Below are 6,000 nucleotides of genomic sequence, written 5' to 3' on the forward strand. Positions count from 1 at the left end.
GATTTCCAGCTTGTACTTTATGCACTGTCTATGAGGTTGTCAGGAACTTGTTTTTGCGCTCTTCAGTCGAGAAGCAACTCAGAAGCTCAAAAAACTAACAAGTTTTCATGTTTTTGTGCACCGTCTGTAAGTTTGGATTTCCTTTTGTGAATAGAGCGAGCGAATAAAATCACCTGGAACACGCAGTCACGTGTGATGTGACGGCCGCGCCTCTCCAAATAACTTGTTAGCTAGAATATTTTACAATACAGAGGCGCTCGTGCCTCTTGTGCCTGTAAGACTGTGCGTCTGTTATTACTGCACGACACTTACTTTGTGATGGACCAAACAGGGTATGACTGTGGAATCACGGCCGTGCCTGTGTGGCATGTAGAACAGCGCTTCTGCCATGACGTCACTTACTTGGTTTTGTTCGCGTTTAAGCAGAATCATCTGCAAAGCAGAGGCACGACCCTGAATCTTCTAGTGACTTAATTGTCAACATGCTCCTGGAAAATTTTGCCGCTTGCAGAGGCAAGATGACTGTAGAACCGTGCTTCCGGCGTCGAACAGATCCACAAAGACAGGCACACTTTGTGAATGTGTGCGGTAAATAATTAAATCTCGGAGGGGCACGCCCGTGCCTGGTCTGTAAGTACAACAGTGGCTCGTACCATCAAAGCTGTGGCTCTATTTGATGTTTCATGCAGCCACCTAGCATTGACTTGTTACTACTTTTGAGTTTTTAGTGACCCAGTCAATCTGTCATGATCAGGACTTCTATTTACTGTGTGTGTTCACTATTACCAGCTTAGTTTATCTCTTGTAGTCCACTTTTTGTGCATCTCTCTATATGCATGCGCATGTATAATGTGATTCATTTCTGATGATGTTAATCAATATGCCTCCTCGTGCCTCTTGTACCTATAAGGGTGTGTCTGTTATCACTGAACGATACTTCCTCTGTGTATGTTCGTGACCGTGTGGTGAACGTTTGGGTGGAAACATGCTGCACAGCCTAGAACATAGCTTCCTGTAGAACCACGACAGTGCTGTTTCTGCAAATCGAGACGTGCTTGTGCTTTGTTTAAAAGCGTGCCCGTGCTCCATTGTGAAACAATGAAATACAGATAGCCACGAACGTCCACGTCTTTTATATTGCATAATATACGTAACACATCAAGAAAGAAGTGTGAAGCAACTCAATACGGAAACTTGTGCGTAGGGATTTCACGTTCGTGCTTTTAAAATACAAGGAAATAAGATTTTAAAAACAACGTCCCTCACAAAGGTCATTCCGTGCCGCCCAGAGTAAACGCCCGTGGCTATGCGTAAGACAAAGGTTCATCTCCGTGGGCTAAACGCCTGTGCATCTCCGTCTGATAGAGTCACAGGCTAGCGCGACTCTATGTAATACCACCGACCATGCCTTTGAGCGCTTCATGCCCGTGCCTGTGACCCAAAACACTGAAACAAATAAACGCATTCATGTGTGCACAAGACATGACTCTAGTTGGTACAAAGAACCTTGGCTGCATAGACTTGACGCCCATGCTTTTAAAAAACAGCGCTCGAATCAGCCATTACGTTAATGTTCACATCTGTACCCATAAACATGGAAGGAACGTGGCCCAAGAAACCAAATCAACCGACTACGAGGTAATGCAAGACAGAATAAGAAACTTTTAGTCCACTGCTTAATTGTTTCAGATACAACTATCAAGGTCGCTGGTCGCGAAGTTCCTTGATCTCTTTTATCATAACGTATATGTCCAGCTTCAACTTGTCGTAGTCAGGTTTGAGCTGCGCCTTCGTCTTCTCATCCCCAAGATGGTACAACCTCGTGCATAGCTTCATGATCTTCAAGAGGTGAGCTTCCGTAGCCTCCCACCGGTTCTTCACCTGCACAAAATAGAAGGTGTCAGATTGATGGCAGGACGCACTATCATCAACTTAGGATGAAGTTCACCACAATGATTCACGTTTCACAACTAATCCGGGTAGCTGAGACAAAGAAAAAACGAATGAAACGGAAGCATAGTGAACTTACAAATGAGGAACCCTCGCCAACCGAGATCTCATCCTGCGTCTGGTCACGACTCTCTGGAGTAGTGTCATCCTGTACAGCCATGGCGGAGAGTGTTACGGAAGGGAACAACAAGAGGAGTGGATGTCCTGGAGGTGGATAAAAGGATGAAGGGGATGAGGCTAGGGTTTCGAGATTCCGTCTGGCTTATTCACGTTTCACAACTAAATCAATCAGCCGAAGGAAAGAAAAAAGGAAAGGAGCGGAAGCAGAGTGAACTTACAGATGAGGAACCCTCGCCAGGCTTGATCCCCTTCAGTGTCTGGACACGGGGTTCTACAGTAGTGTCCTCCTGCGCAGCCATGGCGGAGAGGGTCAGGATGGAGGTCAGCAAGAGGAATGGATGGCCTGACGGCGGGCAGAGGTGGGAATAGGGTGTGGGTAGGGTTTCGAGACCCCGTCCTGCTTAAATAGCCGGAGCGTGGCCTCGGGCTACGAGCGAGAGCGGCGTCACCAGAGGAGACGCTCGTCGGAACCTTGGGTTTCCGGAGCGGTGTCACGTGGCGTTCACACCCGAATAACATACTATGGACTGTACGTCCGTGCTTTTAAATACAAGGAAATACGCTTTTAAAAACAACATCTCTCATATAGGCCATTCCGTGCCTCATACAGTAAACGCCCGTGGCTGTGTGTAAGACAAAGGTTAGGTGACTCTATGTAATACGACCGACCATGCCTTTGAGCGCTTCATGCCCGTGCCTGTGAAAATTGTGACCCCGCGTAAAATGCAATCATGCCTCCTGGTTCGACATACCATGCCTCCTCTGGTGATAGAGTCAACGGAATCATTTGGAACACAAAGAGACACGAACGTAGACCCGAACTGTTCTACATGCCTATGTGGCATGTAGGACAGTGTGTTACAATGCCGAAGGGAGGACCGTGTGTCTTGTATACGTGACAAGCCATGCTTCTACCACGCTTTGTTGGTTTTGTCCGTGAGCGTTTCAGCAGAATCATCTGCAAAGCGGAGGCACGGCCTTGAATCTTGTAGTGACTTAATTTGTCAATGTGCCCGTGGAAAATTTTGCTGCTCGCAGCGGGAAGATGACTGTAGAACCGTGCTTTCGGCGTCAAACAAATTCTTCTATTGAATGTGTGCCGAAAATAATTAAAAGACAGACGGGCACGCCTGTGCCTGGTCTGTGTCTTCAACCATGCATCTCGTACCTTAAAAGCCGTGGCTCTATTTAATGTTTCAAGCAGCCACCTACCTTTTACTAATTACGAGCAGTAATTAACCCGGACCCTCCCGTCAAAAGAAAAAAGAGGTAATTAACCTGGACCCCTCCGCTCCCCATCATGGGTATTTAAGTCGTTTCATGGATTGACAGGCTGTAATCCATTTCTCCAGATCCACCTCAGTGAGCACTGGTCGTGGGCGGCGCCACCCCAACAATGAAGGTGGAGATGGAAAGCGCTGCTCGTAGCATCAAGAGGTCGAGAGTGGTGCCTCCGGCAATGCTGCCTTCTGGTGGTGTTCTGGTTGTCGGAGGGGATGGAAGCGGCGACCGTGATCTCTCTCGATCCGAGGAGGAAGAAGAGGGATGTCATGCGGACCGCATCAGCGATCTCTCCGACGGCGTGCTAGGTGAGATCATCTCTCGTCTTCCCATCAAGGATGGCATCCATACTCGAATCCTCGCATGTCGCCGACGTCCTTTGTGGTCCATCGCTCCTTTGAATCTCGACTGCCGCGAGATCTCTGTCTCTCATCTTTTTAATGATGGAGAAAAAGTTCATATCGATACCATATCTCATCTGTCCGCCTTCACCAAGGAGTGCGTTCGCAAATGCTATTCCGGTCGAAATCCTATCTCTGATGTTGTCAGACTTGCGGAATCCATTCTGTCCGGCCATGCTGGCTCTGTTAGCCGCCTCTCTATCCCAGCATGCTACCTACAGTGCAGACCCTCCATCGTTGATGCCTGGCTCCGATCCTGGAAGCTGGACAATATCCAGGTTCTTGAGTTCTACTACCTCTGCCCAAGGTTTCTGATGCAAGAGGTAACATTACTGGATCTATGCACTTCATCTACGCCCTCGACAACGGAGTCCGTGTTTCGGTTTTCTTCCTCTCTCCACACTCTTGCCTTTGCTCTTTGCCAAATACCGGACAATTACGTTGGGACGCTTAAGCTACCACTGGTGAAAAGACTCTCGCTTGTGGAAGTTGATATATCAGACGCCTCGCTGCAAAGTATAATCCACTCTAGTTGCCCTGGACTTGAGTCTCTCCTGTTTGTTTGCAATAGAGGAGGTCGTCGCGTCACAATAAACTCGTCTAACCTTGTAAGCATTGGCATTCTTGTCCATACGGAGAACTCATTATTGAGGATGCCCCTTTGGTTCGATGGTTGATTGTTGATTGTCTGGTCGACGACTGTTCGATAACTGTTGTCTCTGCACCTAAACTGGAGGCGTTGGGTGAATTCGTGGTCGTGCCTCCCTCGACGCATCTTGAGGTACTGCCTTTCCTTCATACTGGAACAAAGCTTCACTTGTTCCGATGTTTGTTCTATTAATTTGATTGTCTATGTCCTATTCTTCATGCAGAGTCAGGAGTTGGAGTTAACCGGTGTCTCTACGCCTGATCCGTATCCTTGTCGTCTCACGTGTATTGAGGTATTGATTTTTCATGATACTTCCAGCTTCACTTTGTTTGTGAGGAAACAAGTATTATTTCATCCAACCTTTATTCTATGCAGAGAGGGTGAGGATAGAGATCAACAAGAGGAATGGATGGCCTGGCGCTGGGCAGAGGGGGAAAGAGTGTGTGTCTAGGGTTTTGAGACTCCGTTCGTCCGCCTTAAATAGCCGGAGCCTGGCCTCGGGCGACGAGCCAGACCGGCGTCACCGGAGGAGACGTCCGTCGGACCCTTGGGTTCCTGTGGCGGCGCCATGTGGCGTTCACACCCGAATAGGTGGAGACGCCCGTCGAAACGTTGGGTTTCGGCAATCAACGCACGAACGTGGCTCCGTGTTAAACACAAGCATGCCTCCCTCGGTGTCCCGACCGTGCCTGTCCTGGTAATATAGTCAACGGATACATTTGGAACACAAAGAGACACGAAGGTGACTCGTGATAATGACAGGTCATGCGTTTGTGGGCTTGACAACCGTGCCTGTGACCTAAAACACTGACACACATAAAGTCGTCTTCATGCGTAAAGGACGGTGACGCTGCTAAACATATAAAGTCGCCTTCGTGCATTTGAGGTAAAATCTTACAACGAAAAGAATTGTAACAAGGACAGTCGCCCGATTCTATTAGGTTTCCATAATAAATGCACAAACGTGACTCCGAGTAAGAACGGACTATGCCTCCATGGGCTTGACGTCTATGCCTCTCCTTTTGACCGAGCGCACTGACTCATTCGGAATACAATCAGAAAACCTTTATGCGTGACTCTATATAATAGCACGCCATGCCTTTGAGGGCTGTATGCCCGTGCTTGTGACCCTTGACACTGGAACACAGATAGCCACGAGCGTCAACGCCTTGATCAAGAAAGAAGCATGACGCAACTCGGTACTAAACCGTGTCTGTGTGGACTTCACACCTGTGCTTTTAAATACAATGAAATAAGCTTTAAAAAACAACATCTCTCATATAGGCAATTCCGTGCCTCACAGAGTAAACGCCCGTGGCTGTGCCTAAGACAAAGGTTCAGTTCCGTGGGCTAGACGCCCGTGCATCTCCGTCCGGTCGAGTCTCACAGGCGAGCATGACTCTATGTAATACCATCGACCATGCATAATAAACACATGATTGTGACCCTGCCTAATACTAAAGTATGCCTCCATGGGCTTCTCGTCCGTGCCTCTCCGTCTAAATGAGTGGACTGAATCATTCGGAACACAAACACAAGTGAACATGACTCTATATAATACCACACGATGCCTTTGTGGATTTGAGGCCTGTACCTGTG

This window comes from Triticum dicoccoides, chromosome 6B (assembly GCF_002162155.2).
Source record: "Triticum dicoccoides isolate Atlit2015 ecotype Zavitan chromosome 6B, WEW_v2.0, whole genome shotgun sequence".
Classification (NCBI taxonomy): Eukaryota; Viridiplantae; Streptophyta; class Magnoliopsida; order Poales; family Poaceae; genus Triticum; species Triticum dicoccoides.